The following is a 12,585-nucleotide window of genomic DNA, read 5'->3' as shown; positions in this document are numbered from 1 at the left end:
AAATGGTTCAGTTGGATCCGCATGTAGCAGTATAGGAGCGGTGGTAAAACTTCTCTTGAGCAGCTGAAAGGCTTCTTCCGCTTCTGTTGTCCATTCAAAAGGTACCCCTTTCTTTAACTGCTTAGTGAGGGGTAAGATCTTTCGCGAGAACTCACAAATAAATCATCTGTAGAAATGTGCGAACCCGATAAACCCCTGCACCTCCTTCACACTTGCTGGAGACTTCCAATCCACAACTGCCTGGATCTTAAGTTCATCCATTTTCATACCAGTGGGAGAGAGGAGGAATCCCAAAAATTCTACTTCAGAGACACAGAAGGCACATTTCTCTAGTTTCACAAATAAATGATGCTCTCTGAGTTTTTGTAATACTCCTCTTACTTGTTCTGGGTGCTTGCTTTTGTCTTCAGAGTAAATAAGAATGCCGTTGATATACACTATAGCACATTGGTGCATATATTCTCTGAGAACATCGTTTATGAAGTGCTGAAAAGCCGCCGGGGCATTGCACAAACCATACGGCATGGCTTGGCACTCGTACATTCCAAACTTCGTTCTGAAGCCATTCATCGCCTTCCTTCATTCGAACCAGGTGGTAAGCGCCTCTCAAGTCCAACTTTGTATAAATCTGTGCCCCTTTGACTTGGTCTAATAACACCGAAATAAGAGGGAGTGGGTAACGGTTTTTCTTAGTAATTTTATTGATGGCGCGGTAATCTATACAACTTCTCGGATCTCCTTCCTTCTTTGGTATAAAGAACAAAGGGGACGACACCAGAGATTGAGATGGCCGTATGAAACCATTCACCAAATACTTATCTAAGTACTCTCTCAAGTGTTGATGCTCCTTTTCTGTCAATGCATACACTCTGCTGCATGGCAAGTTAGCACCTGGTTCCAGATCAATTGAACAATCATAAACTCAATGAGTGGGTAGTTGCTCAGCTTCTTTTTATCAAAAACATTAGCATAGTTTGATACTCAAGAGGTATTTCCTGGGAGTCAATAACACATATGGTCACTTTAGCCAGGGAGAGAGCAGGGTTGACCCCACAGCCTTTATTGCAGCCACCGAAACAATTTTTCTTGCAACAGGTTGAATCCATGGTGATAGTTCATTTACTCCAATCAATGGTGGGGTTATGTTCGGTTAACCATGGTAGACCCAAAATAAGTTGAAACTGTGGGGCGTCGATTAAATTACATTGAATCATCTCTTCATGTCCATCAATAGATATCATATGCAAAGGCTCGATGTGACTTACTATGGGTCCAGATGAAAGGCTGGTGCCATCAACAGCTCGAACAGGTTCACTCCTTGTCTTCTGTATAGCTCTTAATCCAATCTTAGTGGCAAACTTCAGATCGCAGAAATTTCCAGTTGCTCCAGAATCCACCATCACTGAAACTTCTGTAAAGGTAGTGGTTTGAAATGTTATTATTACTGATAAGATCAAATGGGGAAAAGATGACTGTAATGTATTTGCCAACTGATGTTCTTTTGGAGTTGCATTTAAACTCGCATCCTCCCGTTCAACGCCCTCTACAGGTGGTACTGCAAGTTTTCCTTCGGCTTGAATGGTGTTTTGGGTTTTCTTGGAGAGTTCTTAACAAAATGACCATTAGAGCCACAGTACATGCATAGATTTCCTGCTCTTCTCTTTTCTTTTTCTTCTTTTGTCAACGGACCTCGGATAGTTCCAATTTGCATAGGTTCTGGATTGGGTAATCCTTCTGTAGTTCGATTATTTTCGCTTCTTGCTTTATCGAATATTGGGATGGTTGGCCGGAAATCTCTTTTTTTTTCTCCCTTTCTTTCTCCTTGACGAAAATCAATTTCTAATAATAAATCAATTAATTCGGAGATTTCTGTGGGTCTATTTGGTATTTGAGCTAATACATCTTTAAGCTCATCTCGTAGCCCACGATAAAATACTGCGGCCCTCTTACTTTCTGGCCAGTTAGTCTCCACTACCATTAAATTGGGCTAAATATGCCACTAGGTCACGATTGCCTTGGCGCAGTTCTAATAATTCATTATCCACTGGCTGTGATATTCTTCGTCGATCAAAATTCGTAAATATTCCTTTTTGAATTCATCATAGTTCTGTAATATCTGTTCATCTCTTGAAACCAATGGCATTGACCAAGACGCTGCATCTCCACTCAAGTAAGATAAAGCAAACGCCACTCTTGACTGCGCATCAGGGAAAATGGTAGGACGGCACATAAAATGGAGGGAACATTAGGTAAGGAATACTTGGGCCTTTTGGGGATCCCCACTAAACCGCTCTGGAGGGCCCAAAGGAATGACTGGGGACAAAGAATGAATTACTTTGTTCGAACCTTCTATGAGTATGTTTTCTCTACCTGAACCTAAAGACTGTCTCATTCTCTGAGCCAATTCCGTGGTTTCTTTCCTCGCATTTAACATTTCTTGCCTAAGACTCGGATTATCCTCTCTAACAGCTACCAGTTCTTTTTGAATTGCCTCTAGGACTGTTCCCAAGGTCTGTAAATGTATTCCCTCAGCCATTTTCTGCTCGGGCGCAAGAATAACAATGTGGGCTTTTCACTCTGTCAAGACCCCAAAATAATTCTTACCGCTGGAAACTTGCACAGGAGGAGAAGGTAATAATTCCCAACTCTATCTCAAAGCTCTCCCTGAGCCCGTTATAAAACTTGACTCCTGGAGACCCAAAAGGGGAAGGGGGAGTGTATAAAATAATAAACAGACAAAGAAGTGACTGCTCTGGTGATTCTTTCTGGCCTCTCTTGTGTAGTCCGTCCTGCAGAATCCGTATTCAGAGAAAACCTAAATTACAATGTCAAGAAATTAATCAAATCTCCTACTCTACTCTATCTTCTATTTATGTTACTACTTCTGATTTCCTTTACCTAGTTGCCCAGAGGTCTTGCTTCTCTTCGTGCTTGTCTTAACTATTAGTTCTGTTCTTCGACTATGAGGAAACCTGTATTGGGATAGAGTATATTCTGTATTATTTTGTTCCTTCTCTACTTCTCAAGTTATGGTTATTAATGTATGTTTCTTACCATCATTAGTTATAGTCGTTGTATTCTTGAACACTCTTCGTTCACCTTATGCTAATAACTAAAAACTAAACCTAAATGTACCTATGAGTAACCTACCTAATACCTAATGACTCTATTTATATGACTTACTACATGTACAGTTTCTACTCTATATGCTCTTTTATCTTATTATTACTAATGTGACTCTTTTATATTTGTATCTTTCTTCCTTTTGAACTCTTTTGCTGTGAGAACTCAGGTAAGTGCGAATTACTTGTCATAAACTTTGGCTTATAAGTCTTTTCGCATTTCATACACATGTACTGTCCATAACGTTTCGACTTATCATTTTCTTTGCAGATTTTCTTCCTTTCGCGGTGTCAGCTGACTCAGCTGCTGGTGGAGGCCTCTTAAAGAACGCGGGACTTCTCTAACAGACAGGAGAGGAAAATGTATTCGGAAACTTCTATGGTCCAATTTACTTCTCCTAAACTCGGGTGCTCTCGGAACTCTAAACGCGCTAAAGCTGCGCCACAAAAGTCGGGCTTGAAATGCTTCTTTCTCGAGCATCAGAATATTCAATCAGTCTCTGGAATACCTCAGGCGAAGTGCGCCAACAGTTGGGCTCGCGCACTTCACCTCTACTCCAACACCTGTAGGATATATTCTCCAATTGTTGCTAGCTGGGAAGTTTATGTGCTTGGAGAGTGGTGATTTCCATGGTAATGCTGAGACAACATGAGCTCTCTGGTCTGGGGTTCTGACAGTTGGAGAAGATTGTTCTTTTGTGTGTATTATATTGACGACCTGTTTAAAATTTGGGATGGAGAAGTGGAGCAGTTGGAGTGTTTCTTAAAATCTTAGAGTTACAGTACTCTTATATTGAAATTCACATATACTTTCAGTAAACAGGAAATTGATTACCTGGATATACAGGTCAATAAATAGGATGGAAAGATCTGCACCACCCTATTCCATAAACCGACAGCCTTCAACAGTATGCTGAGAGCAAACAGCGCACGCACCAAGGCCTTAACATGGAGTGTACCATACAGGGAGTTTCTCAGGGGTAGGAGAAACTGCTTGGAGGATAAAGAGTTTGACAAACAACTCGCTGACATGTACAGGAGATTTCAGAAATGGGATTATCCATTGGGCATTTTGAATGACACAAAAAAGAGAGTCAGTAAGATTAAGAGGGAAAACCTACGAGTTCCTAGGATATTAAAAACAGAAGGAGGATAGGGAAATGGTGAGGTTTATAATCGACTAATTCATCGAGTCAACAGAAAAAAGAGGAATTGACTAACCATTTGAGAATGGTCAGGAATGATGAAGACCTCAAGACCCTAACATCGGAACATTTGAATATCACATACAGAAATGCACCATCTTTAAAAGATCTGTTAACTCAAAGTTACTTTGTAGTCCGATGAAAAGAGGAAATAAATTGAATTGGTTCAAGACATCTGGTTTCCTGAAATGCACTGCTGTTCTGGAGCTGTGGTCTGCAACAGGGACTGGTGTGGGATTATCACAGTTGGATCAAAATGTTTAGCCACTAGTAATGTTGTGCATTCTCCTTTATCTGTCAGGTCTGTGCCCTCAGGACCCACTCTCCACAAGCCGCTGTTCCAACCATGGAATATGTGAAGCCTGGTGGTAGTGCTCAAAGTTTGGCACACCCAGCAAACCCTCTTTAGCCGGGTGCTGCTGTGTTCACAGGCGAGAAGAAAGGACAAGGGAACCATACTCACTAAGAAGCAGGGTGCGTAATTTATACAGAGAACAACGGTTACAGTGGATTATTAAGAATACTATTCATTGGTAACTCAAATGCATAATAGCTAATCTAACAGAGGGTTTTGAAGGGATGTTAAGGAGAGAGCGAGCGTAACACCAAGGTATGTTTGAAAGACATTTCTATATTGTTTCAAAGAAATCACAAAGGATTATGCATAGTAATATAAGTAATGTACAAAAATAAACTTCTGGCAGTGCAAATTGTCCCACGTGTACTATAAGAACCCAAACAAAACAGTTAAGTGACATTTAGTGAAATTATATACATGGTTTCAAGGGAATGTTCATCAAAGGAAGCCACCATTTTTTTAAATGAGGTCATACAATCAATCAATCAATCAATCAATCAATCCATCAGAGTACTTGTAAAGCGCGCTACTTACCCTTGAGGGTCTCAAGGTGCTGAGGGGAGAGGGTGCTGCTACTGCTCGATGAGCCAGGTCTTGAGGAGTCTTCTGAAGGCGAGTAGGTCTTGGGTCAGCGGTAGGTGGGTAGGGAGGGTGTTCCAGGTCTTGGCGGCAAGGTAGGAGAAGGATCTGCCACCGGAGGTTGTTCGTTGGATGCGGGGGACAGCGGCGAGGGCGCGGCTGGTGGAGCGGAGCGGGAGGGTCGGGGTGTAGAAGCTGAGTCTGCTGTTTAGGTTGGCTGGTCCGGCGTTGTGAAGTGCTTTGTGTGCGTGGGTGAGGAGCTTGAAGGAGATCCTCTTGTCGACGGGGAGCCAGTGTAGGTCTCTCAGGTGGGGGGTGATGTGGCTGTGGCAGGGACATTGACGATCAGTCGGGCGGAGACATTTTAATTGCGTTGTAGTCGTCGTAGGTGTTTGGCTGGGATTCCTGCATAGAGTGCGTTGCTGTAGTCCAATCTGCTGCTGACGAGGGCATGAGTCACCGTTTTTCTTGTTTCGGTTGCGATCCACTTGTAGATCCTGTGGAGAAGAGCGGCTCAATGATTAGAGCGGCAGACCCTGATGCAAAGGTCTAGCCCGGGACCAGGGTTCAATTACCCGCCTCGGCGGGTCTTCGGCTCAAAATTCCTCGGACCTGAAAATTCTCGCCTCGGTGCCTATTCCAATCATGGAGTCCCACTCTGCAACTCTGGGCAATAGCTTGCTTAATCTCCACAACGGCCCCCACAACGCTAAGGATGCCTGGCCTCCACCTTAGGGGTGCCCAGGAGTGGACGCCTCACAGGGAAATCCAGGATGGGTTCCACAGCAGTATTCGTACAAGCGCCTTGAGACCCTTGAGGGTGAGTAGTGCGCTATACAAGTATCAATTTACATTTACAGTTACATGCGGAGGGTGTTGTAGCAGGAGGAGGACCTGTTGACCTGTTTAGACATAGAGAGGGAGGAGTTGAGGATGAATCCTAGGTTGCGTGCATGGTCGGTGGGTGTCGGTGCTGTTCCCAGTGTGGTCGGCCACCATGAGTCGTCCCAGGCTGAGGGGGTGGGTTTGAGGATGAGTACCTCCATCTTGCCTGAGTTCAGCTTCAGACGGCTGTTCCTCATCCAGTCGGCGACAGCCTTCATTCCCTCGTGGAGGTTGGTTTTGGCGGTGTGCGGGTCCTTGGTGAGGGAGAGGATGAGCTGGGTGTCGTCGGCGTAGAAGATGTTGTTGAGGTTGTGTTGGCAGGCCACTTGTGCGAGGGGGGCCATATAGAGGTTGAACAGCATCGGGCTGAGGGATGAGCCCTGGGGTACGCTGCATATGATGTTGGTGGCCTCAGATCTGAAGGGCAGGGGCGGACGCTCTGGGTTCTGCCAGAGAGGAAGGACGTGATCAAGTCATGGGCCTTCTCTTGGATTCCGGCTTCTAGGAGGCGTGTCTTTAGAGTGCAATGGCAGACACAATAGTAAAGCAACTCTACACAATCATGCTGGTTCGCTTCCATTTATCATCAATGGCGTTTCGACCCGACTAGAATGTGGGGTCTCGTCAGGACCTATGATGTGTGGGACATCTAGGGAAATGAAAGAATGCGGAATATCAGAACGGGCACATCTAATTGTGCAGGCAGACTATTTGGGAAAGTTGAAAGGAGTAGTTACCTGAGTTTACAGCGCTATTTCACATGTGGGGTGAAGTTTATCAACCATGGGTGAAGGAGAGTAAAATACTCACAGTAAACCCAGCCGGGTTCTGTAGTGATGTCAGGGCAAAAACAAGGGGGAAACAGAAGGATGTAGTGAGTTGGAGTTAGCAATACTACAAGGAAGAATCATGAAGCTATCAATAAAACTACTTACCACCACAGAACGTGGTGAAATGGCGACTGTAAGGATATTCCCTGGTCTTAGAGGAGTGATGACCGTGTTTAATTGGAGCCCTCCGTGGGGTGGTCTTGTGCCTGGATAGATGCCTGAAACGAAAGCGGGGAATGTAATCCCGACTGTCAGGCAATGGCGGGGTCAAAGGAGGGTGGTGGAGGGTGGGCATAGAGCAAGGCAAGACTTACCAAAGGCACGGGCAAGTGATCGCGTAATGCAGTCTGGCAGGATCCAACTGCTTCGGTGAAGAATAACGCTCCGGTCTGCGTACATGAGGGAAGTACCGTAAAACCCTCAATGCGTGCGCAGGCGGAAACGTGGATAATGTAAAATCTATCGTGCAGTGACGAGGGAGGAAAGCCGAGTGTACCGCAGGGGTGACAAGGCTACGATGTATTCAAATTATCACCCCTCTAGAATTAGCTGAGTAAGATTCTGCATAGATTTTTCCTCTCCAGCGTCAGCGTACATTCTCTACTTTGCTATGTACGAGGTGCATCTCCTGTAGCAGGGCAATATGTACTCCCCTCCAATGGAAATATCTATGCATGTTGTGTCTCTTTCCGTGACCCCATCCCTCTGATATTCTAAGACACAAGTTTCAATGTGTGTGGTGTGGACGCCATCTGTGGGGGTACCAGATCACTGAAAAAATATCGAGTGACAAAATATCATGTTCCCAAAATATCGGGAGATACATTTCGATGTAAAAAATTATTGACATCCGATCTTCAAAATGGTACGTACTAAAATATGGAAAAAAAATATAGTTGTTAAAAATATCGAAGTTAAAAATATTGTTTATTTTGAATGTATGAACAATAAAGTAAAATACAATAAATAATACATATAACTTAAAAATAAATATTTAGAAATATTAGAAAATGTTAACAATTATAAGTAATAAATTATAAAATGTTAGAAATATATTAAAAATTCTAAGACCTATATATATATATATATATATATCTTTACCATCCGGTTTAGAAGCCTCGAGGCTGCTTGCAGTTTTTTGCATCCATTTAGTTTCTTGATTCCTTGCTTGATTCCCAACGCGTTTTGAGGCAGAACGCCTCTTCCTCTTGGGGGCTGCACAGAGAAAATGAATGCCTCACCACTTTTGTCTCTCAGATTATTTTATTGAGAACATCGCCCCCAGTGGGCGTGGCACACAGTTGCCCGATGGCATGATGGTCCGTGTAGTTCTTGGGGTGAGTATTATATTAAAAGTTCATTTGAAAGTTCATTGTCTCTGTGTTTTTTATGAAGCTTATTGTATCCTTAAGTAGGCTGGATTTCAAAAACTGCAGGCTTCGTTTTGCCTAGAGCTACATGCTTTCACGGAAAGAAAGGGTTTCCTTCCTAGCCTTTCCATATAGTTAATCGGAAATGGTGCTCCTCTGCCATGGCCAGGACTGCCGTGTACTTAATCGTCCTCTCAAATGCCCTGAGCTTTACAAAGGTCACACAATGCAGCTCTTTACCATCCGCTTTAGAAGCTTCAAGGCTGCTTGCGTTTTTTTTGCATCCATTTCATTTCTTGATTCCTTGCTTCATTCCCGACGCGTTTCGAGGCAGAACGCCTCTTCCTCTTGGGGGCTGCACAGAGAAAATGAATGCCTCACCACTTTTGTCTCTCTGATTATTTTATTGAGAACATCGCCCCCAGAACTTAACTAAGGAACCCTATGTCCCATCATGCATTGTAATGATTTTGAAAATGCACACGTTACCTGCAAATGAATAAAACCGGAAATGCAAGCATGAAAAGTTAAAATGCTGTTGTTTGTTTTGCCCAGGAAGAAGGGGTCGTGGAAACCCTGAAACGCGTAGGCATCCTGTATAAATACGTGGAACAGAGCGCAGGCTGCACATGAAAGAGCCGGATGGTAGAGTGACTTTGAGTGAGCTTCCAAGCTTCAGGGCACTTTGTTTGACACATTTCTACACGGCAGCCTGGCCGTGGGAAGCAGCACCATTGCCAGTTGGGAAAGTATCTGCAACCAGCTGGCGAGGCAGCAACTTTGAACTTATCAAAATTGGATCTGCAAGTCACTCGGTGCTAAATGAAACTTGCCAAACTGTGACACAAACCTACTGGAGGTAATGATGAACTTAAAAATTTACGGACTGCGCATTTGAACTTAACTAAGGAACCCTATGTCCCATCATGCATTGTAATGATGTTGAAAATGCACACGTTACCTGCAAATGAATAAAACCGGAAATGCAAGCATGAAAAGTTGAAATGCTGTTGTTTGTTTTGCCCAGGAAGAAGGGGTCGTGGAAACCCTGAAACGCGTTGGCATCCTGTATAAATACGTGGAACAGAGCGCAGGCTGCACATGAAAGAGCCGGATGGTAGAGTGACTTCGAGTGAGCTTCCAAGCTTCAGGGCACTTTGTTTGACACATTTCTACACGGCAGCCTGGCCGCGGGAAGCAGCACCATTGCCAGTTGGGAAAGTATCTGCAACCAGCTGGCGAGGCAGCAACTTTGAACTTATCAAAATTGGATCTGCAAGTCACTCGGTGCTAAATGAAACCTGCCAAACTGTGACACAAACCTACTGGAGGAAATGATGAACTTAAAAATTACGGACTGCACATTTGAACTTAACTAAGGAACCCTATGTCCCATGATACATTGTAATGATGTTGAAAATGCACACGTTACCTGCAAATGAATAAAACCGGAAATGCAAGCATGAAAAGTTGAAATGCTGTTGTTTGTTTTGCCCAGGAAGAAGGGGTCGTGGAAACCCTGAAACGCGTAGGCATTGTGTATAAATACGTGTAACAGAGCGCAGGCTGCACATGAAAGAGCCGGATGGTAGAGTGACTTCGAGTGAGCTTCCAAGCTTCAGGGCACTTTGTTTGACATATATATATATATATATATATATATATATATATATATATATATATATATATATATATATATATATATATATATATATATATATATATATATATATATATATAGATCACAGATCACTACTCCTGAGGCACAGCCGGGAGCGCTTTTTAAAAACTTGAAACTTTGTTGATTTTAAAAACTTTGTGTATCATACTGTGTCACTGCTACTTCCCTTACTCACCTGATCAATCCTCTGTGGGCTTACGATCGCTTCTCCTTTCCCCACGCAGCAGAGCTAACACTGCAGCGGGAACGCCCTGATTATCGCCGCCAGCAGCGAGTGAGCCGGTCCTGTGGCCACGCCCACTCGCTCGAGGCCACGCCCCATTCGCCTTCTTAAGCAGAGCTGATCACGAGCTCCGGTCAGATCACTACTCCTGAGGCACATCCGGGAGCGCTTTTTAAAAACTTGAAACTTTGTTGATTTTAAAAACTTTGTGTATTATACTGTGTCACTGCTACTTCCCTTACTCACCTGATCAATCCTCTGTGGGCTTATGATCGCTTCTCCTTTCCCCACGCAGCAGAGCTAACGCTGCAGCTGGAACGCCCTGATTATCGCCACCAGCAGCGAGTGAGATGCTCCTGTGGTCACGCCCACTCGCTCGAGGGCACGCCCCATTCGCCTTCTTAAGCAGAGCTGATCACGATCTCCGGTCAGATCACTACTCCTGAGGCACAGCCGGGAGCGCTTTTTAAAAACTTGAAACTTTGTTGATTTTAAAAACTTTTTGTATTATACTGTGTCACTGCTACTTCCCTTACTCACCTGATCAATCCTCTGTGGGCTTACGATCGCTTCTCCTTTCCCCACGCAGCAGAGCTAACGCTGCAGCGGGAACGCCCTGATTATCGCCGCCAGCAGCGAGTGAGCCGGTCCTGTGGCCACGCCCACTCACTCGAGGCCACGCCCCATTCGCCTTCTTAAACATGTGTATCTCACGTACGCGCAGCGGACGGGCGCAGCGGGGGTGCCTAAGGCAAGCCCGTCTGGGCCTGTCCGGGCCCGGACGGACCCAGGCCCAGGGACTCTGCCGGATTCACCTCCCAATCGTCTGATGTTCACAGAAGACATGCTCCTGGCTCTCCGACCAGAAAAAAACCAAGGATGTCACTACATCCACGATGAAGGTAAGCCCTTCTCCAACTGCACGCGCTGCAACCCAGTCACTCAGACCCCAGCCAAACCGGAACTACAGTTGGGTCTCCTCAACTGTCGCTCCCTCCCGAAACACGCACATGAAATCAATCTGATGATACAAGATCAAGGCATAGATGCACTGTTTCTCACGGAAACCTGGCTTTCCAACAGTTCTGACTCAGACATCGTCATCGCCCTTCCCCCAGGTTACCTCATTCAAACCCTCCACAGACCCAGAGGGAGAGGAGGCGGGCTGGCCATAATCTACAGAGAACACCTTATCTGTAGAACCAATGACGCCAACATTGAAGACTCCGAAAGTTGCCATTTTTCCCTCCAAACCTCCCCGGCGCACTCCCTTTCGGGAATACTAATTTACCGCCCTCCGGGTACTCCTGGGAAATTCCTCAATGCTGTCACCGAAACGGTATCACAACTAGCCTCCTCCGCTTCTAACTTTCTCCTCGTAGGCGATCTTAACCTTCACTTCACAGACCCCACTGACCAGACCGCTTCCGACCTTCTCCTGGACCTTATGTCACTCAACATCCGGCTGGTTAATAATGAACCCACCCACGACAAGGGACACCTTCTAGACCCCGTCCTCACCAATATCGCCAATATTACCACCCGCCCTTCCTTGCCTCTGCCATGGACCGACCACTTTCTAATCCCCATTTTTTGGGATTCTCCTACTGTTCCCCCCCAATCCGCGAAAATCAAGGTCACTGACAGACGATGGCACAAACTCGTACCATCCGAATGGGCCACCACTCTCTCAAATTCCATCCCAACGCTTTCCACCGACCCTGTCACGGCCGATATACAGTTCAGCTCCTGGATCACATCTTCTTTGGACACACTCCTCCCCAAAACCGCCACCCTCAAGCATACCAAACGAATGCCTCCTTCTCCGTGGTATACTCCAGAGCTTAAATCCCTACGTCAAGACTGTAAGAGAACTGAGCGTTCCTGGAGGAAGGAGAAATCCAAAGCAAACAAGGATGCCTATCGCTTCTCCCTACTAACTTACAAAACTTCGATTGGCAAGACAAAAAGTCTATTCTTTCAGGAAAGAATAGAAAAGTCTGCTTGCTCTAGCAAAGAATCTTTTACCATCCTGAAAGAACTTCTTAAGGTCCCAGACCCCGGCCCGAGAAATCCCCCAGACCCCAAAGCAGACCAGGAAAAATGCCAGCAGCTAGCCAGCTTTTTCCAAGAAAAGATGTAAAAAATTCTCGACTCGATCCCCCTTACAAATTTGAGCGAGAAAAACGACCCACCCGACACGTCTACCTCCCCCGCCTATCCTCCTGGGGACAAATAACCACAGAAGAAGTCGGAAATACGCTAAAAACCATCAAAAGCAGCTCGCCTAGGGACCCCGCCCCGCTACGGACACTCAAGGAAGTAGCTCCCA

Source organism: Lissotriton vulgaris, chromosome 3_1 (genome assembly GCF_964263255.1).
Source record: "Lissotriton vulgaris chromosome 3_1, aLisVul1.2, whole genome shotgun sequence".
Taxonomy (NCBI): domain Eukaryota; kingdom Metazoa; phylum Chordata; class Amphibia; order Caudata; family Salamandridae; genus Lissotriton; species Lissotriton vulgaris.
This window is presented reverse-complemented; position numbering follows the sequence as displayed.